The following is a 23,580-nucleotide window of genomic DNA, read 5'->3' as shown; positions in this document are numbered from 1 at the left end:
TCTTGCTCTCAGTTGTAAAAGAGCGGAGGAGGTCATCGACAACTTGAGACAAGAATGAGCGGCCGTGGTCTGTAATGAACTGTCGAGGTGCGCCGGAGTGGAGAATGACGTCGTGTCGCGTAATCAGTAGCGATGGCGTTCCACTTATTCACTCCTGTCGTCATCAGAAAATGGCCAAGCAGGTCAAGGCCTACGAGAACAAAGGTTCAGAGGGAACTTCACTTGTATACAGTCGTCGGACAGCTGGCAGGGGAAGTTTCTTCCAGCGCTGACACAATTCGCAAGTTGTGACATAACGACGCACAGAGCGGTATAGACCCGGCCAGAATAGCCGGCGTCGTACGTGGTCGTATATACGCAAAACTGCAAGGTGCCCCAGCGTCGGTGCATCGTCACGTTGTTCGAGGACGACAGATCGCAGATGGTGAGGAAGGACAAGAAGCTGCTCAGGGCCGCCAATGTTCATATTGCGGTGGTATAGGATGCCGTCCTGCAGCACGAACATGCGGCACGTGGCGTCGGTGCTGCTAGATTGCACGACGGCGACGATTGGCTGTAAGGATTCGTCGTGTTGTGGTTCAGCGCGCATGTCGGTCATGACAGTAAAATCCATGATGGTCACCGGATGATGCGCAACCGGATCAGAAGGATCCAAGGGGTGACGAGAGAGGCAGTCAGCGTGCTTGTGCAGAAGTACAAACTTGTATTTCACAATAAATGAAAATTTCTAGAGCTGCGAAGCCCAGCGACCAAGCCGTCCTTTCGGGTCCCGCAGGGAAGAAAGTCAACAGAGGGCGTTATGGTCTGTAACGACCGAAGAAGTGCGGCTGTAAAAATATGGCCGGAGTTTAGCGACAGCCCGAACTAAAGCCAAGCATTCCCGCTCGGTGATGGAGTAATTGCTTTCGGGAGGTGACAGCAGGCGGCTGGCGTAAGCTATGACGCAGTCAGTACCATGCTACTGTTGGGCGAGAATAGCTCGGATAGCACGGCTTGCGTCAGTGTGGACTTCAGTTGGTGCAGATTTACCAAAGAGGGCAAGGATGGGAGGGGTGGCTAGAAACCCGGTGAGAGCGGTGAACGCGTGAGCCTCCTACGGGTTTCATTAGAATGGTGTGTTCTTCTTTAGAAGATCTGTCAAAGGCCGAGCAACGTCGGCGAAGTTTTTGAGGAAACAGCGAAAGTAAGAACACAGGCCAACGAAGCAGCACACTTCAGAAGCAGAACGTGCCACTGGGCAACTGCGAACGGCGCGAACTTGTTCCGGATCTGGTCGTACACCATGTGCGTTCTAGGAGGTGCCCAACACGGTAATCTGACGGCGCCCGAATTGACATTTCGTGAAAATCACTTGGAGGCCGGCTTTTCGGAAGACAGCAAGAACTGCAGCGAGTCGGATAAGGTGAGTGCCGAACGTGGAAGAAAAAAAAAACAATAAAGTCGTGAAGGTTACGACAGGTGGTTCATTTATAGCCTCGCCGAAGAGAGTCCATCATACGTTCAAATGTCGCATAAGCATTGCATAGGCCAGAGGGCATGGCTTTGAACTTATATAAACCATCAGGAGTGACGAAGGCCGTCTTCTCGCGATCAATTTCATCAACTGAAATGTGCCAGTAGCTGTATCGCAGATCAATGGAGGAGAAGTATTTAGCTACGTGCAAGCAGTCCAAGGCGCCATCGATGCGTAGTAGAGGGTAGACGTCTCTTCGCGTGATCTTGTTTAAATGGCAATAACCGACGTAAAAAGGCCAGGTAACATCTTTTTTTGCACAAGGACGACAGGCGAAACCCAAGCGCTGGCTGATGGTTCGATTACCACTTCGCGGAGCATTTTGTCCACTTCTGATTGAATGACTCTACGCTCAGCATGCGATACCCGATAGGGACGCCTAGGAATAGTATTCGTGTCTCCAGTGCTTATACGGTGGTAAAGAACAAATGGCCTGCACTACAGTCCTGTCGCCGAAATCAAAGAAGTCACTGCACTATTCGAGCAGGAGGCGTATTTCCGTGGCCTGTGCAGTGGTGAGGTCAGGTGCAGTCATCTTCGCGAAGTCATCCGTTAGGGAACCAGAGCCGTGAGCTGCAACTGGCTCTAAGAAACCACTCTCGCATTCAGACTTTCAAGGTCGAATTCCGAAGTATCAGAAACTCTGGCCAATAACATGTCAGCTGGAAGCACTTGAGGGCACAGGCTGAAATTCAGAATCGGAAGAGCGACGCCGTTATTAGTAACTGTGACTAGCGTAACCTGAAGAGCTTCCTTTCGGTTCAAAAACACGTCGACGATGGGGCAAAGCACATAATTACAGTCAGGAACCTGTGGCTGCGTGGTCAAAGCGATCTAAGTGACTGCCTCGGGAAGCAGATGCACATCTTGAAGCGAGCACAAGTGCTCTGGGGCGGTGCTCAGAGCATCGGCCAGCTGAGGCACCTCCAACTGAAGAAAGCCGTTTACGCAGTCGATAAGAGCATAATGACTGAACCAAAAGTCCAAACCAAGGATAATGTCGGGAAAGCAGTTGTCGGACAGCAAAGAGAACAGAAGTAGGGAGGCCGGCTGTACTTAAACGCGCAGTGCACAATCCAAGAACAACCAGCACGTCGCTGTCGGTCACACGAAGCACTTGTGGAGTTGCTGGGCTGAGGACTTTTTTAAACGACTACCTAGGCTAACACATCGTAGAAGCCGGGGCTCCAGTGTCAACGAGTGCTTCGGCAGGTACGCCGTCTATTTTAACATCAATGCCACTTCTCTTTCTGAGCACAGACAGAGGATTTGCTGCAGTAGTAGGCAATGTAGCACCACCCCCGAGGGTTGCATTTCCTCGCTTTCCGAAGGGGTGCGGCCGAAAGCCACAGGGAATGAAAGGCGACGTGGCTGCGGCATATGTGAAGATGGGTGACTTGTTTGCGGTGCACGAGACTGGTGTCCGAGCAGCGATGGTGAGCGACTGAAAGAAGTGTTCCTAGCAATTGTCGGCACTCTTAGACTCGGCGGTGGGCGAAACATTCTAGGTACTTCCATCGAAACGGCTCAAGTTGGAAGGCATGCGAGTTGTGCAGGGCCACGAGTTGCGAGAGTATCGGGCGACGTGACCAATATGGGGACAGGTGAAACATATCGGTTGGTCGTCCGCAGTTCTCCACTCGGTCGGGTAGCGATAACACGGAGTGAAGCGTTGGAGTGGAGCGAAAATAGTAGAAGGGCGTTCGTTAGCTCTGCGATTGGCGACAGCACAGAAATAATGTAGACCCATGTTTCGCAGTTCCTGGCGAACGATGGCTTGCACGAGGGGAACTTAAAAAGCGGTAGCATGAGGGCTACGCGAACAGAAAGCTGCGTTCGCCATCGCGTCCAGTTCCCGTCGAACGATTCACACCACGTCCTCTGATGGCGACGGATGCTACCGTGTGGGTTGATCATCACACGTCGACGTTGCGGCACTATTGGGAAGTCTGGCGAATGATTGCAGGATGCGTCGTCATTTGACTTGCTCGAATTGTCGGCACTCTTTGATGATAGCATCAACTGAAGATGACCTTTTGGACATGAGCAGATTAAAGATGTCTCCGATTCCCTTGAGCACGTGCCCCACCTTCTCAGCTTCTGTCATGTCGCAATTGATTTTACAGCTTCTGTCATGTCGTGATCGACTTTACGACAGAGCGCCAGCACGTCCTAGATGTACGAGACGGTTATGCGACGTCAACTACGGAGCTCCGTATCCAGCCGTCGTACCCACACCTCCCACCAATATGTTACGAGGCTGTTGGGATTTTGGAGACACTGTACTTACAATATATGTATACAAGCCGAGTCAATGTGCCTAAAATGGCTGACCAGCAACAACACGCAGCAGCCAGCGTCTCGTGATATTTTTCTTCCTTTATCTTCTTTTATCCTTCCGTAACAACACACAGACATACATACATACACTTTTCTCAGCAAGAACAAAAAGAGCGCTTATAATCTGTTAACGTCCTAGCTGACCTACTTGCCCACACCAGCACGCTCCTGATCGTTGCATGGTTTTATCAAATTCTCCAGAGGGACGAGCACCTGAGGACGTTAGCGCATGGACTTCTTTCTTTACGACCACGTGACATACCGTTAGTACACGATGCGACGGCTAGGTTTTTTTCTACAGCCTTTTCCGTGTTCGTTCTCGAAGCTTCAACGCACAGCTGCACCAGCTTCCCAAGAATAACCTCAGAGAGCGCGATTAGCACACGTTGCCAGCGCGCATATGAATGGACTTACATTAGTCGAAGTCCTGCTTCGCTCCGCTTAATCCAGCGCATGAAGTGGCATGCGATAACACAACTAGGTTCTTGGATTTTAAGCTGTGTCTACAAAAGCATCACATATTTTTTTTCGGTAATATGAGCCCCTAGCGACGAAAGCAATCCTGCCACACGGTCAGGCAAATTCAAATGTGGCAAAATGAGCACAGAGCAAATATTTCACAGAAGATACCCCCAAGAAGTCTCGCCCGCATACCATCGGAGCTAAAACACATACGATGCTTCATTCGTTGCGTGCATCCGCTGCATGTGCTAACCGCGGTCTCCGAATGCATTTTCATGAAGCTAAAGCAACTGGGTTGAAGCTTCCACTACGAACTTGCATCAGACCCAAGAAGTGATAAAGCTACCCCTCATGCCGTATATTCATGGCATATTGCATGACCTAAAAACGTGATAGGTTATCGCACTAACCTGTTCGAGCAGTTCTACGCTCCTGAGTAATTGACCAAACTGCGCAAATATCAGCATAATCAAGGAAAGCTGGGCGGCTGCTATATAAAATGTTGCCGGCCTTATGTGTGGTGTATAAATTTGCTTTATTGACGCGCAGAAAATACTTCGTTTATCGAAGGAGTCGCTGAGGGAAGGAGTAGCTGTAAGAAAAATGATACTAGTGCAAGGCGGGGTTGAAAGGGGCACTTGGCCACGAAATTACTAAATGTGTGGTGGCTAAATCAAGTTCGAGTGCTGCTCTATCTCTGGCAAGCGTGGAAACAACCTCGCAAGGAAAATAAAGGCAATCGAAACAGCGCGCTGCAATACAAGTGTATGGGCTCCCGTGCATTTTTTTCGAGCAAGATCTACAATTCTTGAAAGTGACACGTGCAGGCAATGCGGATTAAGCAGATATTTCATGTCTTGGCCTTCTGCCGTTCTTTAGCTTATTTAGTTGATCTTATGCCACGGAGTATCAGTTTTCCAGGTTGTTCCCAACGAAGATCACCTATCCTAGAATAAAAATTAAGTAGTTAGACGTCAGCCGCCACCCTGTCACCTTTCTTGTCTTCGTAAGCGACTGCGCTATTAATCTATTAAGAGCTCTCACAAATAAAAAACAATAGGTCTCAAATTTATTACACAAGCAAGTTCTACGCAGGAGCATAACACAGCAGCTTACTTGTAATAAAAGGCGTTCGAAATAATAAAAGCACAATACGGGCTGTATACATAGCAGCAGAGACTACAAATGCTTTATTGAATTCTCGAAGAGTAGAGCTGGGCTCTGCAAAGGTGAGTCCTGCAACAGACGCGTGCAAATGAATTCAGCATTGATAATTTAGCTCAGCGGTTTCAAAAGGAAAATATCCTTCACAGCGGCTCGTGATTGCCTACAATCTTTCTATGAGCACTTTAGCTAATACGCTGTCGGAAATGTTGCCATGTTAAGCCCGCCCACCTATGTAGCAGTCAGAAAAAATTGTTCCCAACTCGCCCCGATCCCACATTGAGATAAACTATGAAGGCTAATGTAAATAATATACCTGACTTTTCTTCTAGGCTCACTAAGGTTCACACAGTTGTGATCGTCGACTTGAGCAGCAAGTAATGCGCTAGAGTTCCAAAAACACAAGTTCTTGGTCGTTAAATATTACAGCATTCACGGATACAACACACAGAGAAATCAGGAGAAACATTGTAGGTCTAGTGTTCACTGGAAAGATGGCGTGTTCGTGAGGGTAATGTTTCCGCCAGAAACTCCAGAACCTTCAATTCATTTCGACTGGAGCGCCGTTTTCTCTGTGTAGTAACGCCTCCCCGACCTGCCCTACAGAGGTCTTTTGCTACGTCGCCTTCAGCATATGGGACGCTCGAAGCAGATCTCGTTGGTGATATTCTGGCATAGGATTGCACAAGTCCAGCCCTTGTTGAGGACCTCGTCGAAGGCTGTACACAGAGACTGCCATTGCGTTCCTCGTCATGTGCTGCAAGAGCCATCCTGGTGCAAGAGAGAACGTTGAAACTGCAATAAAGAAAAAGTTTAGCATTGTATAGCCGTGACGTGAACAGCGCCCTAAAGATATCCAGTGCAAAACAGAAAACACTGACAGGAAACATAAATAAATATGTATCATTTATATCATGCCACGCGCAATTGTCGGACCGAGTCAAAAACAAATTTGTAATTTTCAATACAAGTGGCACCAAGAAAAATGACAGACAAATAAATTGAATATATAGTAAATAAAGTCGCTTGCGGCAGAAACGTTTCTTAAAGACAGGAATTGCGGATCATGCTTGCATTTTTGTTGTCCTTAAGGCTTCGTGCCAGTTAGCCCACACACCAGGGTACATGCAACACACCAACGCAAGTTGCGTCAGGTTAGTTTGACCCAAGCCCTAAAATAATGAAAAATAAAATACATCTTCCCTGCTCAAGGGTAGTTTTACTAACCTTACATCAATATTTATATATCCTATGGTATTATGTCAAACAATAATTCAAGAAATCGTAGCGCGCTATGCACACCTGCCGAAATAAGTTCTTCACGTTAATGCAGCTGCTATGGTATTGGTTTTTTTGGACGATAAGGAAAGCGAACCACATTTAAAGGAGCACCTCATAACTAGGACCTTGCACGCAGTGACACTACTGAACTAAAGAATCCAACAAAGAAAGTATCGATTCTGCGGGCAGACCGAATGCACGAAAAGACCTGAGTAAACAGAGCCACATTGAGTAAGGAGATCTCGGCGACATATTCGTTGACACAATGAAGCAAATGTAGCCGCCATTGGGCATGTTTTGAAGCTTTCATGCCTCTGCATGCAGTCAGTCTGTGTTCAGCAGCAAACATACGTTTGTTGCGAAAAAGAATAATGCGGATATCAAATATGGAGCTTTTCTAGCTTTCTTACGACGCCGAGAAGCTCCTTTTTCTAACTGTTATATCGATTTCGTGCACCCGAATTCCGTAGAAAAAGAAACGAGGCCACGACTGCAGGCATCGCCAAGTCTCTGCAGGCATAGATTTATGCAGAGCCACCCTGACTTCCGTAACGCTGCATGAAGCGGGGCCATGCGCTCGCGTGTTAACCCTAACTCCACTCATCACCTTAACGCGGTTCAGCAATTCCACTGCTGGCATAACCCCCCACAGGCTACTTCAGGACTATCTGTCCATCTTCCAAGCGCCCCTAGGTTGGCGCTGGCAGCCTCACATCACACTACGTTTGCTCAATATTACATCGGTGGCGCACCACTTCCACTGCTCCAGGGAATCTTAGTAGGCCACTCAGCTGAGTCATTTCGGCACTGTTACTGCTATGACACTTGCAAGCTGCTGAAATGTAGCAGAAGGATGTTTCTTACGAAAGCACTCACCGGAGTCGTTGGCAACTGTCAGCTCACGTGTGTCGGAGGACTTGGCGGTCAGAGATTACTTTCCGGGCGCTTTTCGGCGGCGGTTGGCTCCGCTGCCGGCGCCATGCAAGCCGCGCGGGCGCTGGCAAATACATCACGCAGCTGGATGCTATAGCCAGCATAGATGCTATGGACACTTATTTGCAATACAGACTCGAGTGCTACATTGAAGCGGTACCCGTCTTGCAGTGGCACACTGGCGAAAAGGTACGGCAGCGAACGCGGCATGCACAAACAGATGACCTCGTGCTCCATCGTGTCGCGTATCGGATCAGTGGTCATAATGCAAGCGTAGGCGGCTTCGTCGCGCTCAGTCTTCGCGTGGATAGTGTGGCCTCCGGGGTAATCCAAGGCGGACGCCAGACGCTCATGCAGATTGAAATCAGCGGTCAACAGCGCGGCACAGGGGATGAGGGAATACCAATTCCAGCAGCGGATAAGTTCCCGCTCTGCGAGGCAGCAATAAAGCCAGGCGACGCAGAAGACACGCTTGTCCATGGGGTGAAACATCCGCAGTGAACCGCGGATGGCGTTGATCGCTTCAATCTGCGAAGCAGTGTCAAGATCCGGTAGCCACCACATACTGCTGCCATGGAGGGAGCGCAATTCTTCGTCAGACATGCCGAGGAGCAAATGGGTCAGCACGGCCACGTCAGTGTCACTCATCGTGGAAGATGAAAGCGACTTGGGGTTAGGCTTCCTTAACACTACATCGGCCGGTAACTCGTGCGGTATCACCTGGCTGTGCCACCGTTCCTCACTGTCACTTGTGTGGTGATTCGCTGGCGTGTACTTGTCCCTTCCGCGCCCGTCAAAGCTTTCGTGAACTTGCCGAAATAGAAGCCGCCTTTATTAGGGCGACGGCCATCATAAGAACGTCCGGTGTTATCGCACCTAAATTCAAGCGCATGCGCCACTAAGCCACCAATTTCTCTATCAATAAAAGAGCCCGATAATCTTTGTTCCCGTTGAACGGGCGGCATTGTAAATAATCAGTGTAGCCACAATATTGTCTGCGCATGATTTTCACGGTTTCGTTCATATTTGCAGAGCAAAGTACACGTGTCTTACGATCCTTTGAATATTAGAAGTACGCCTGCGAGAACTTGAAGTAAATCTGTTGTGGAAAAGGGGGTACTGTGTGTTTGTCTAATTTGCCTTTCCCTCTCCCTAACATTCTGCCTGCGCTACAAGAATGTAGACAGCGCCATATACACAAACCCACGTAGCTAATCACCTGAAATAAAGTGGCAGAAATCATTCTGTCAACCTGCGTATGTGTCTTTATATTCTTCACAGAGTTGCCGTGACTATTCTAATGTGCCATTAACTACGCAGAATTTACCGGAATGTCTAGGTGACCAATAAAGAGAACAGGTAAAGAGGACGCAAGTAACAACTGGTAAAAACGCAGCTGAATGATAATGTAAAATAATTTATTGAAAGTACCATCAGCACGCAGGCTTTAGCCTTCAACCTCCTTAGCGTATGTTAAAATTGAATGTCACTTTTTTTTTGAGGAAGCAACACGGGACAGCCTTCAATGGAGTCACGGGTTAAAGGAACTCAACGGCTGTGTCACAAACTATTGATAATTTTACGCGCTCACGTCCAAGAGGGTCTCATGCACGAAGAAGCACCACGGGAGGCGTTTTTTTTTTTACACCTCAGCTCTCAGGCGCCCGTTCGTGCGTTGAGCGTTCGGAGCGCCACGGAGTCGTACCTCGGTGTAACCGAGCCAACGAGCACAGCAAGATGTGAAAGCGTATGAGGAGCGCAGCTGGAGAGGAAAGAAGAGCGTGCGAGGAGGAAAGTGGAGGACGAGGGGAGGGGCAACGGCCTGCATATATGCTGAGTTCCCGGCGGCCAAAGCATCCGCAGCCGCGTGGGAGATCTTATTTGCTCTTCCGAGGATTGTGGCTTAATATTAATTATTAATTTATAATTATCATTCAATACGTGGCTCGGGTTGCTGTTTTGACCTTGCTCTTGACTGATATGTATGCTGTTCTTAAAGTTGTATGCGTGATTCCAAAAAATTTATGCATCTTTGCTCCACTTTTCCGCGTCCTTGTGGCCTCTGCCTTATGAGGATACGAGCCCTTGCATTTGGGCGTATGAGCCACTGATGATGACAGTTTTCTGTCGGCGTTACGCCACCAAGAAATACTGCGATCCCAGCCACCACAGCTTCACTGCAAAAGAGACCATCCAACCAACTTCGGTCACTGCATATGCAACAATGTGCAAATACGTGCCGCTCTTCAACGAACATCTTTAAGGCCCACATGGGTCACTGCAGATGCGAGACTGCGTAGGTACCGCTGTTTGAATAAAATTTGTCACCCACTTGGAGCAATGGGTACGTGTGGGAATGGGAACCAACGTTACAAGGGTTCCTCAAGGGCTGCAATCCGAAGCGTTAGCAGGCTGCGACGCAAACGCACTGACCAGCTGGCGCTTTCATTCAACGCCTTTCGAGTCAGCGCTTTAACGGGCTGCATCATCAATACACTTGAAATGTGCCTCTCTTAAATGAACCTGTCGCTAACTCGGGACATTGAGTATGTGCCAATGAGTGTACGGGAAGCGAGCGAGTAATTCTAAGCCATCGCAGGCCCCGGCGCGATACGATCCTCGTCTCGGTGGCCCCGCTCCGACTTCTCGGCAGCACCGCCACATACCACTGCTGCCCAGAGAGAAGCCCGAGAGAAGAGCCCGGTTTCAGCTGTACCCGTTTTTAAGCATTCACAGGCATGACCGCACAATGTTGTTCGCAGCGAGTGGTGTCTAAAAACGTCGTAAACGTCTTTTATGACGCCAGTAGTAAGAAGCCGTAAGTTGGACTAAGGTGACTTAAGGTGGAATAAAGTGAATTGAGGGGAATTAAAGTGAAGCTTGCGCGCAGTATTATCTAAAATATTTACAAATTAATCTCCAAAAGAATAAGGGCAACACTGCACTTTAGCCAACCGAGGGAACAGGCTGGCTTCAGGAAGAAATACTCTACGATGGCTCACATCCATGTCATTAATGAGGTTATCGAGAAATCCGCAGGTTACAATAAGCCTCTCTATTCGGCTTTCATAGATTAAGAAAAAGCATTTGATTCAGTAGAGATATCAGCAGTCATAGAGGCATTAGGTAATTTAGGAGTACATGCCGGTTACGTAAATATCTTGGAAAATATCTACATAGATTCCACTGCTACCTTAGCTCTACATTAGAAAAGTAGGAAGATACTTATAAAGATAGGGGTCAAACAGGGAGACACAATTTCACCAATACTATTCATTCCGTGCTTGGAAGAAGTATTCAAGCTATTAAACTGGGAAGGCTTAGGAGCAAGGATCAAGGGCGAGTACCTCAGCAACCTTCGGTTTGCCGATGACATAGTTCTGTTCAGCAACACTGCAGACGAGTTACAACAAATGATTGAGGACCTTAACAGGGGGAGCGTCAGAGTGGGGTTGAAGATGAATACGGCAGAAGAAAAAAATAATGATGGACAACCGGGCAAGAAAACAAGAGTTCAGGATCGTCATTCGGCCTATAGAGTCTGTTTACCTAGGTCAACTAATCACAGGGAACCCTGACCACGAGAAGGAAATTCACAGAAGAATAAAAATGGGTTGGATAGCACACAGCAGACCTCTTGAACTCCTGACTGGAAGCTTACCGTTAACATTGAAAAGGAAGGTATACAATCAGTGCATCTTACCTGTGCTGACATATGGGACACAGATTTGGAGGCTGACAAAAAAGCTTGAGAACAAGTTAAGGACCTCGCAAAGAGCGATTGAATGAAGAATGCTAGGCACAACTTTAGGAGACAGAAAGAAATCAGTTGGGATCAGGGAGCAAACGGGTATAGGCGATATTCTAATTGACATTAAGAGAAAAAAATGGCGCTGGACAGGCCATGTAATGTGCAGATTAGATAACCGTTGGACCATTATGGTGACATAAAGGGTACGAAGAGAAGGGAAGTGCATTATAAGACGGCAGAAGACTAGGAGGTGCGACGAAATTAGGAAATTTGCGGGTGCTAGTTGGAATCGGTTGGCTCAGGGCAAGGGTAATTGGAGATCGCAGGGAGAGAGAGGCGTTTGTCCTGCAATGGCCATAAAATAGGCTGAAGAAGATGATGATGATGAAAGTGAACGAAGGTGAAGTAAAGAAAGTCAAGGTGGAATAAAGTGGATTAAGATGGATTAAAATATATAATGATAGATTAAAACGGATTAAGCTTCGTACAAGTTAGAGGAAGGTGGATTAACATGCATTAAGGTTGGTGCGAGAGCAAGATGTAATAAAATGGATTAATGTGGATTATGGTAAATTATGGTTTGTACAAATAATAACAAGGTGTATTAAAGTTAATTAAGGTCAATTAAGGTAGGAACAAATTAAGGCAGGGTAAAATAACGTGGATTTAGTTTGTTACAAACCAGAGCAAGGTGGTCTAAGATTGGTGCAAATTGCCTGCAGGTGGATTAAGCTGGATTTAAGTAGAATTGTGAAGTACACGTTAAAATGTAAGGTGACGTATCAAGGTCAGGTGATAAGTTGAAGTTACAGTAGTCGTAATGCTTTCGCATTCAGATACCGTAAGGATAGTTAAGTGACAGTCATTCGTTTCGTACCGTGTTCGTGACCACAGCGCTTTCGAACTGACTTCGGCACGCGGCTGACAAAAATGACGCATAAGCAAGGAGACCCGGCCTCAGTGATCGTGCAGGCCCACCTTGTAATCTCGGGGGCCCTACTGGGGGCGACAATGTTTTAATTGTCAAATAAACTGGCACTGGCCTAAGGCTAAAAGGGAATAAAACATAAAATGAAGTTTCGAGACCATTACGAGTCCCTTGTTCACAATGAAGATGAGCACCAAGTAGATTAAAACCAGTGGGTATGGGAAGCCGACCCTCATGGAGAGATGCCTCAGCTTCCACTCTGCACTTCATATAGAACAGAAACCCTCCGTTGCTGCATCCCGCTTCTCTCGCGCAATGCGCATCTGCTCCGAGCCTGGACTGCGCAAGCTAGAGCTAGCCGTGGTAAGGAAGGACCTCTCCAACGACGGCTACCCAGCACAGCTACTGAGGACTCAAGAATTGCGGTCTTCACTTGCTAATCACGCTAGGGTACAAGAAAAAGAGAAGCAGAAACGGGCGGCTGTGCCCTACGCGCAAGGCATCAGTGAGGCACTGGCAAGAACTTTTGGCAAATACGGTGTAAAAATCACACACCTGCGAAAAAACAAGCACACCGCGTGAAAGACCCTTTGGAAATGGCAAGGTTTCCAGGGGTAATCTACAAGATTCAGTGCAAGAGTTGTGACGCACCCTTACATAGGTGAAACTGAAAATTTTAAAAGAAGGATTCACCAGCAGCACAACGATGTCAGGAAGGCCAGTGCAAGTTCAAACGCCTTGGCGGATAATCACATGACTATTCTCCACGTCATCGATTCGGTTGCTACAAGGATAATCGCGACAGAGAAGCGCCTATCTTGAACACTACTCTTACAATGTTAACATATGCAAACGACTGGGAACGCGAACAACCGGACACGGGTAAATCTCCCCGAGATAAACACGCGCACTCTGCGTCATCTAACACATAAATAATCGCCCCCTCTTGCGCTCATCGTCGTTGTGAACAAGGGACCCGTAGGGGTCTCGAAACGCCATTTTAAGTTTGATTTCTTTTTGAACCTTAGACGTGTGCCAGTTTTTTTACTGTGTATCACCCTCGCTTGAGCAGTTTTCGTCAAAGTTTGCACTAAGATGTTTTTAACTGCCTGCGACAAATGGTACGTCGGACGTGCTAGTTCGTAGATCGCTTGGCGTGGTCTGATCGTGACATTATCCGACCGCCGGGGAAAGGGGAATACCCATCATTAGTTATCGTGCTCCGTGCCATCACCTCACCGAGTTCGGGTTGGCGCCGATGAGGGTGAGGACACCCTCTTGAGATCTCGCGCTCTTGAGGTAATTCATGCTTGGCCTTAGCAAAAACGACCAATCCCTGAGACAGTGCAACGCAGTCACGATATTTTGTTTCACGAGACCATTGTTTCAAGACTTTACGAAACCATCACTTCTTCGATTCCAACATGCCGACGATCGTATTTGCGTAATTTCTGTTCTCTCGACGCGTTATGCCAGTTTCAAGGAGAAATGAAAGAAGAAAGAAACCATCAAGTTCCTGTCTTCCATCGCTTTAACTCTGATGACTCTTGTTTGTCGTCTACACTTCCTATTACCCGAGACTTGGTTGCCAACTTTCTTAACTCTTTCCTCCATTGTGCCTACACGTCCGCCTTGCGCTACTTAAGTCGAGAAAGAAACGTGTCAATACATGGCCGCTGGGACTGCGCGCACTGGCAGGTTTTGCTCCGGCCGTCTCATTCGGCTCGCTCCACAGCCAAAGCAATAAAAAATAAAATAATGTACTACGATACGAGCGTTTGGATGACCCAGGATGGCCCTGTTAGCCGAGGGCTCTGGCACCTGGGTAGAAGGGCGAGAAGGCAGACCGGCCGAGATATCACCGTGAACATTGTCTCTCGTCTTACCACTTGCATATTATTTTGACAGGATATACGCACGCAGTTTTTTCGTTCTGCCTCGCGCTGTCCATCTTTAGAACACTTCCCAGGATAAGATCGCTTTCCAATTCAGCCATGAAACCTTTAGCGGTCGACTGGTTGAAGCAGTTTGGCGTTTCAACAATCTAGTCCTTTAGTGAGTTTGTCGTTTGTATGCCTTTCTCTATGCTTATCTACTGATTTTGTAGCACTTATGTCCATACTTATGCTACGCTAACTTATTTTTCTTAGTTGTGCTTGTGTCCACATTAAATCCTATCTTAGTCCAAACCCTTCTCTGTCAACGTGTAGCCTTTCGTAGTGGCCAGGGTTCAATTCATACTTCCCTTGTATTTTATTTCCCTTTTTGTTGCTTTTGGTTGTATTTTGCGCCGCAATGATTGAACTATACGGCTAAAACCGCCTTGTTACGCTTACTCCATGGTTGAATGATCTGTGAGCGATATTTACTATTATCTCCTCGCTCGCAGCTTTTTCCTTTCTTTTTTTGTTCTACATGTACATATTTTACTTATTGTAGTGATGTTGCTTGCTTTAACTTTGGTAAATAATGCTTATGTTACGTTGCTATCTTTCATATTTTGGGGGGGTGGGGGGCGGGGATTGTCAAGCCAAACTTGTTTCAAGTTGATATTACCGTTTTACACCCCTCACTACGTTGTAAATAAACAAAATGACCAGGTTGTAAGCAAACACGGGGGAAGTTGACTAGTTTTTGTGCGTTCGGTGTGATTAACATTTCAGTGACTACTTTGTAAAATTATGGCAATGTGCTGTTTGGGGGTAACTGCATGTAATAATAAGCGAATAAATAACTGAGTCACTTGTTATTTCGCCATTGAGGGACAATTTCTTGCTCAATCCCAGCGCTGGGCAGCATCGAAGATACATGTATCATCGATACAATATTAAATCATATTTGGGAATTTTGTATCTGTATCATGATGCGCCAGGCTTGACGTGTATGTGTACCTGTATTTCCGATACATGAAAGAATGTATGGTGTATTTCAATATACAAGACACTGCTACATCATGCTTAATTGATGTCACTAAGGAGTGACGGTGAATAATACAGCGGTAAACCTGTGAATGAGGAAACTAAGTATTTATTGGGCGAACTTGTGCCCTATAAAGCACGTTGCACTCAAAGCACAGCAATAACGGCCAACACGTTCGGCGATCGTAGAAATCTGATTAGCGGATCAAGCGCATCTGCTTTCATACATGAGCCATCGAAGGTTCCAGAATAATCGCTGGTGCCCGCGTGTCTTTCAGAAAGTACTACACATTTCGTGTGGCGCATTCATGCAATCAGATTACACAATGTTCGGTGACAACAGACAGCGGATATAATCATCGATAACATACGGGAAACGTCCGATACACGCAGGCACACAATATGCTGAGCGATAACATTTGTTAGACGGCAATCCGCGGTCACCAGATGAAAGATAAACAAGTACACATGGCTCTATAGCTTGGCTGAACTCTGCTTCTCAAGCTCAAACTACTGCTTATGAGCCACCTGAATAAAAACAAAGGCAGGGACATTTTGTCATTGCCCCCTCGGACGGTGGGCAGCCAAAGAAGGGTATTTATTGATAATAATCAAGTAAAATAGATTTGTCCTTTCTTTTCTCGCCACGCGAAAATAAAATTCATTAGGCATTTTATTTTCGTTGAATGAATCAAGCCGTGTCTCGTTTTATTTGTAAACGTGTTTTTTTTTCCGGTGTATGTTCCCTCCTCACATAGTCGCGTGTCAACCGCTGCTCCCATTGTCACGATTCCTGATGTCGCTCACAATTTGTTCTGAACCGCTTTTTGCCCGAAATCTCTTTGCATCGACCTTGAATGGGACGCGAAACTTTGGGCGAAAAGTGGTCAGGAAGCAATTGTCACCAACATCAGCAAGGGAGTTTATGGGAACAGTGATGAAAGCGCGACTACGTGAGGAGGGAACAACAATAAGGAAGAGAAATGGTGTTAAACTAAAAACAGCAGCACTTTCATTTTATTCAAGATAAATAAAATTCCAAGGTATATACGCGTGGTGAGGATTCACAAGAGAACTCTCTTTTACTTTATCATTAACACCAAATGCTTTCATTTGAGCACCCGCTACTGAAGGGGCCTTCACGCCGATACCGAATGCAATGACATGCAGCTTTTGGAAGGAGCGCGCGGTCACGTAGAGTTTACCAGCAACTACACGGCCCCCTCACACGTTGTGTTGCCTTAAGTGAAATTCTGGGATTTTACGTACCAAAGCGATGATTTCGTTATGAGGCACGTCGTAGTGAGGGACTCCGGAATAATTCTGATAACCGGGTGTTCGTTAACCTGCACCTAATGTACGGTACACGGGCGCTTCTGCCTTTCACCTTCAGCGATTTAAATCCGGCTGCCGCGGTCGGGATTCGAACCCGCTCCCTTGGGCAAGAAGCGCAACGCCACAGCCGCGACACCACGATGGTGGGTGTGTTATATTGCATGTTCACATTTGCCTGAATTCCGGTGGCGCGTTGCTTGCTAAGTGTGTTTCGTCTTCTCATCGTGTTAAGTCAAATATACCGGCTTACGACCGTCATGTGATTCTTTAGTTTAACTGCCTTCGCGTGGCTGTGCTGTCCGGCGGGCCTGAATCCTCTGACGATGCGACCAGTACTCAACACCCGAGGCTTTCTTCGGCCTGCAAGTAAATGTTCTGTGAATGGCCGAGGTTTCGACGGCCATGCGGCTGACGTTTTGTTGTGTCGCTTTCCACATTCCGATCTCGAAACGTCCATCGAGTTGTTTCGCAGGTAGTTTGGAAACGTGGCTCCAATGACAGGCTATCCAAACAAATTTCGCGCGTTCATCAACACTAATGGCGTCACTTCTGTTTCTAATTAAAATCGAGTCATTTTCTTTCGTACACCGGAAGTGTTACCTCATCGATCAGCTGGCGCTATGCCCAATAAATCGCCGACGAGCTTCCAATGCTTTGAACATATGGGCTCCTATGGAAGCTCCTCTACGAAGTGTACTTACCTTGATGGAAATTCCTGACTACATGCCTGGCCTTATGAATGAAGTAACTCGCTTGCTACAGAAACAATCTTTCCAGAGGTTTCTCAGGAGCATTTCCAGCGTGACTATCTGTCTGATAAGGCGTCCTACTGGAAATGCAATTCAGATAAAAGCGTCCTAGGAAAAAAGACATTAAACACGAATATTTTACACATTCGTAGGTATGATATTTTACTTCTTGTGGAAGCGATTCTGCAAGTACTGCACAATAAGAGAAGATTTACCGACGAAAAATTTATTTACGTAAGAACATGCCTTGTGATTGCGAACAAACGATTTCTTCATGCAATATAAAACCAGCCGTACGAGATATCCATCATGCGCCCAACCACATCTGCCGAATAACCTCAAACGACGTGCGGTCTTTCCACCACTGATACAAGTGTCGCAGATAATGAAAGTATTGCACGCAGACGATAAATGTACCTGTAGGCCAGTCCCCGTATTTGTTAAAGTTGATCTGGCGACTACCAAACCATGATAGTGCACAACCATTTACCGCTGCCTTCTATGCCCTCTTCGCATACGGGAGTGTAGCAGGGGCAAATGAAACTATGCTTGGCCTTTGCAGTGCAGCATGCCTTATGCCTTATACCTCTCGTATACCTCACACATTGAACGCCTGACTTGTTCTTAAGGTACCAAAGTTTTTCATGGCCTCTGAACGCGCTGACTCTAATTCGCCGTAGAAGCCGATCACATCCTTCTCGGGATCGACGGGAATCTCAGCGAGGGCGGCCCTAAAGAATTCTTTATGGGCTGTTGCTCCCGGTGCGTGAACGGCCAGAACCGGCAGCCCACGCCACATGCAAAAGCACACCATTCTGTGTTCGATTGTCATGTGCCCATCTTCTGTCGTCGGAATGCTGAGACACGTAGAGCTACCGTTCTCAACATAACCGCGTGTCTCCATCTTACCCTCAATCTCCAAGCGTCTCGTTATCCGAGCAAAAACACTGACGGGGTTGATAAATCCTGCGCGGCCATTAACGCGATAGAGCGTCCACGCACGCAAAATTCCCGAAGGCGCTAGCCAAGAGTAAATCATGGCCACGCGCTGCAGACGCTCCAATGGGCTCGCGACGGACTGCAGGCAGGTTCGGATGGCGCTGATGGTTCCGGCCTCGTGAAACGCTTTTACTCGCGGAAACCAGGCCAGCTCCACATTGTCCAGACGAACTAGCTGCTCCTTTCGTAGTTGGCGCAAGAGGCAGCATAGCGTTTCTACATCTTTATCTGTCATCGCAGAAGCTCCGAAACGCTACTTGTCTTGGATGTGAGCGTCCGTCAGTGGTTGCCGCGGTGCGAGTAGTGGAAACCTGACCGGTTTCTTTCTTGCGGCACTTATAGGGTAGAGTCCATTTTGCCCTGCGTGAACAAAGCAGAGGAAACCGTTTTTGCGGCCCATGAATACCTGCTGGATATTGAGAAGTGAAATTGGGCCTTACCGGAATGCTGTCCCAGGATAGCGCCTCAAGTCGATGGCACAGGGTCTTGCTAGCGGCCGCTTTTACATGCCTCGGATCTAGGCCTTCGAAACCTCGTGAAAGGCACGTTAAAGAAGCGGTTAAATCTACAGCGTGCTGGTATTCATACCAAGCCTGGCCGGTAGAAATGGTTCCCCGAATGAATCTGAAGATTGCGTGAACACGTAATTCAGCATCTTCAAGTAGCGCGAGTGGGGACAGCTGCGCAAAAAAAACCTGCTTCCAATCGCATCTCACTGTGGCTCTAGTGACAAATTATGTCAGAACTGATAAGGAAGTGCCAAGCTGCGACGCCAGAATAAACGAGAGTCGTATCACGTGACTGTCGATATGTGTCATTTTCTTCCCATGAAGGCCTGTTTAGAGCAACGCAAACTGGCACGTGCCCCGACACGACATGCGGTTACGGTACGCCAACGATAAGTGCCCCCTTCCGTTTACCGTCACGTCACGTCGCAGCGAGCATGTGCGTCCACCACCTTGGGCGTAGCAGAAGCCCTTCGTATCTCATGCAGGCGCAGATTATTGACCTGATCGCCTGCTGCAGCACCATGAAGCATTGCAAATCCCCCTTACACAAAGCGAAAGAAAAGAACCCTCGTACACAGCACAAGTATGCGCATTTCCCGAGGTAGCAGGCGATTGTGACAGTGCGGTAAATCTCTTTCGGCGCGCAGAACTATACCGGAAAACAGATTAACACAATTATGCCATCGCCGACCTGATGTGTCTGACTTTACCAGCCACTGTCTGGCATGCCATAAACGTAGCCCTATATATTATCTTGCAAGGAACGGTTACTACAGTAATTATTTGCGGAAATAAGTACAGCTATAAGGTACTAACGCCTAAAGAGAAAAGCTCGAAATAAGAAAAAAAAAGACTTCGACTCGTAGTATCGTAGGTGGGCACAAGCGCTCCGTCCCGGTTCATTTAGCCACTTCGTAGAGCCATTCCGACTCTGATGACGGGGAGATTCTCTCGAAGTAAAACTGCGTACAATAAAGAAGGATCGCTCAAGCAACGCTTATCCAAGTCAACCCTTGAGGAAACATGTACTGCAGTCAGCCATAGGGTGAAAAAACAACGCCTAGGAAAAAGTAAATCGTGTTTACATTGATAGGCGCCTGGAACAAGCCAAATGCTGGAAAGGATCTATATTCAAATATAACGCTAAAGTTGCGCATAAGCCTTCAAACAAACTGAACTACGGTGTCGTTCACGCAAACGATTATTTAGAACGGAGACCTTTCGCGGGAGTTCTTTACAACATAGATAGCGCACGGAGACTGTCAGGTGCGATACATCGGTTAAACCGAAGCTTTCAAAGAGCTTCTCAGGCAAAACGAGGATGACGTTGGGAAAACACTCATAGCTTACTTTAGCAAAGGGCGCAAAAGAACGGGACAGAGGAAAGAGGTACATGACACAGGCGCTGACTTCCAACAACAATGTTTATTGTGTTAGCGCGAAATATACAGGCCGAGAAGCAAAATTGGAAACATAAATGGCGTGAAGAACATCAGAAGAATGACTTCAGATTGCAGGTGGGCGGAGATGCGTGAAAATACGCGATTCCTTTGTCTGATAACTGGACGGATGGTGAACTGATGCATGAAGGACCACGTCGGATGATGGAAAATGTGTCGAAAATTTCACGCGTGCGCTTTTGGATGAGAGTGACCTTTCTAAAATAGTGGATGCATTTGCACGACCTGCAATGCAGAGCCAGATAGCTGCTGTATTTTTGTTTTATGTTATTGGGGGCGTGTTACCATAGGCGATTGCTGATGCAGCGTCCCGCTTCTCCCACGTAGGAGCGCCCACACTTCAAGCGTATTTCAGCAATGCACCTACTCCAGCAATGCACCTGATAAGGGTCTCTAGATGCTTCTTGTCGCAAGCTTTCTTTTAAGGAGGGGGGGGGGGGTCGTTTCAGAGCCTTCGGCATAAGGCCGTTAGGTTGCCTGGGGCCGAAAAAACTACTGAAACACCCGCCCTTCCCGCGGCCTGCTTCAATCGATGGGACACGCCGTGCACATAGGGAATGACAGCATTTTCGAGGTATAGGAGAAAGTTCAGAAAACGCAAAGTGTTGTGCTCCGGTACACTCTAAAAACAAAGAGAGTTTCGGGCACTCTCTTTGAGGGAGTAACTGCTTGTCCCATATTTCACTCTCTTTTCGAGAGTAGATCGACCCTCTTTGAGAGAGAGTAGGGCAACTCCTCCTGACAGAGTTTTGTTGCTCCACCGCAAGGGAGTGCTAGTACTCTTCCGCAGAGTGCTAATACTCTCCCCACAGGGAGTGCTAGTACTCTTCCACAGAGTGCCAGTACTCTCCCCACAGGGATAATAGTAATCCCGCAGATCGAGTGCTTCTACTCCTACAAACCGAGTATTTCTACTCCTCCAAGGCGAGTGTTTCTACTCCCCCAAGCAGAGTGCTTGCACGCCTTCAAAACAGAGTGCTAGTACTTTTTCCCAATAGTGTGACAGCACGGCGTAGATCCACGGTCATGTTTGAAGGGATTAGCAATACTTACATGTGGGGAATATATTATTCTTTCATAAGCAGCTTCTGCACTTATGCTTGGTGAATGGAATGTGATATGTTTAAGGAAGGGAACTGAGCTAAAAAAGACACGGACGAGTAATGACATGGACGGGCGCAAACTCGCGACTGATTTTATTCAGAAGGAACATGAATATATATATACCTAGATTCTTACGCAATCATTGCCTAAGCGCACATGCCAAGAACGTTCTCTCTTTCTTATACAAATTGATACTAGAATCGCTTACGCATTCATCACCTGACTTATCAATGTAAAAAGCCTCTGCGAGTTCACGTGCTACCTGGTTATGACTGCGCCTTAAGATTTTGGTTCTAGCCAGCAAAGGCTGGCATGCTTTATCAGGCGTAGCCAAAGGGCATGCGCCGCAATGTAAGGCCAAATTTGACCCTTTTCCGTATCATTGTATAAGAAAGAGAGAACGTTCTTGGCATGTGCGCTTAGGCAATGATTCCGTAAGAATCTAGGTATATATATATTCATGTTCCTTCTGAATAAAATCAGTCGCGAGTTTGCGCCCGTCCATGTCATTACTCGTCCGTGTCTTTTTTAGCGCAGTTCCCTTCCTTAAGTATGTACGACCGACTCGCCCAACAACGTGCTCTCCTGATGTAATATGTAGTCGCTGAGTTATTCACATGAAACATTTTCTCTTAAAAGGTCAAAATCTTTATTGATCAGTCACAAGGCAGACTGAATAATTTGAGAAACATACTGACAAACACATAAAATCAGATTACAATGATGCCCATGAAATTTAGAACACATCTTGTAATAAAACATAAGTATATTCTGTAATTTCATCAGTATTACAGTGTCTAAATAGCTTTTAATTTCAATTGGTTCCTTGTTTTCAAAAATAAAGTATACAATTGAAAGTTAAACAGAACAAACGTGCAAACTCACAAAATATTGACACTGTGATTGAAGAGAAATATACGCCACATTACTGGTCAGCAAACGCATTTGTTGCACAAAACGCATGCACTTACATGGGAGAGGTTACCAGATGAGCTGCTATGCATGGGGCTGGTAATGTAGATAAATTGCGCAAGAAACATTTTAGCGTGCCATATTCTAAGACCGCAGCTCATTTGATAACATCCATTTTTGTGGCACGCTTATTAGGCTTTTAGGTGTGAGCATATGATCAACGTGTTCAAGTTAAAGCGGCATATGAAAGGCTGCATAAATCAGGCTGAAAAACATGTTTATCCTTGTAACCTTGCACGAAGTCCAATAAATATTTCAAAAACACATAGTTCATAGTTCATTCATAGTTCTGGTAATGAAAGTTACTAGGGACATCAGCGAATGATTTTCCTTGCATGCGTACGCATTGTTTATAATGAGTTATATATATAAGTGTTTGAAGGACTGATTCATGCTTAAATAATGCTGCGAATAGTCCAGATATAAAATTGTATTACTTGTCGCACATTTCAGCTGACATCTTTTCCCCCCTGTTTCTTTTCTGTTACAGTGGTAAAGCATAGGGTAGGGCGTGTACTAGGGCGTTTCTGACACTCCGTTTAAAGTTCACCCGTGGCGCTGTCATGTAGGCGAGTGGAACAATCTATATACCGCCACAGAAAATGCCTTAGCAGGGATATAATTTGTACCTATTCTTCTTTAATGAGCTGTATAATCGCAGTTTCGCTTCCATGCGGCTCAGTATGTCTAGTAATGAAAGTGACATGGTGCCGCAGTTATCACGGCGTGCTATACAACACGTTTCTGTGCCCTTCGATTCGTTCGCGCTCCTCTTCCGGACAGCCGTCTTGGATTACCACGCGCGCCACCTATAGGTCGCGTGCCTCGCAAATATTTGTGGCCACGTATTCAAAATGGTTTGGTGTCGGTTGCCCTCTAGAATTGTGGAATGACATCGCATGACCTTGCGCGATCTGGCCAGTGTGCTGACAGCCGATAACCTCGAAATCCCGGTAGCCGACAGAGGCTGACATGCGAGCTAATGTGAGGTGTGACCGCATAAAGGCAACCGACAATGAAGCCTAGGATTGCGTTGAGAAAATTACCTGTGGTTAAATATAGAATATAAGAAATAATGAAGAAAAGGGAAATAATAGTGGACGAGAAGATAACTTGTCGCGGGTGAGAGCTGAGAACCCACAGGCTTCGAATTACGGATGCG

The 23,580-nt window shown here is 46.8% G+C and overlaps 2 long non-coding RNA genes across 2 annotated transcripts; both read right to left on the bottom strand.

Annotated features, from left to right (window-relative positions):
• Positions 1-5,368: 5,368 nt before the first annotated feature.
• On the bottom strand, positions 5,369-8,552 carry LOC140213567 (uncharacterized). Its single transcript, XR_011890439.1, has 2 exons — positions 7,637-8,552; positions 5,369-6,274 (listed from the first exon to the last, which is right to left on the bottom strand). It is a non-coding gene; the product is annotated as an uncharacterized lncRNA (long non-coding RNA).
• A 9,032-nt stretch (positions 8,553-17,584) lies between these two features.
• LOC129380288 (uncharacterized) lies at positions 17,585-19,101 on the bottom strand. Its single transcript, XR_008608298.1, has 2 exons — positions 18,814-19,101; positions 17,585-18,733 (listed from the first exon to the last, which is right to left on the bottom strand). It is a non-coding gene; the product is annotated as an uncharacterized lncRNA (long non-coding RNA).
• Positions 19,102-23,580: the final 4,479 nt, after the last annotated feature.

The sequence above is a fragment of the Dermacentor andersoni genome, chromosome 10 (assembly GCF_023375885.2).
Source record: "Dermacentor andersoni chromosome 10, qqDerAnde1_hic_scaffold, whole genome shotgun sequence".
Lineage (NCBI taxonomy): Eukaryota > Metazoa > Arthropoda > Arachnida > Ixodida > Ixodidae > Dermacentor > Dermacentor andersoni.
The sequence above is the reverse complement of the archived record's forward strand: the minus strand, read 5'-3'. Positions and strand labels throughout refer to the sequence as shown.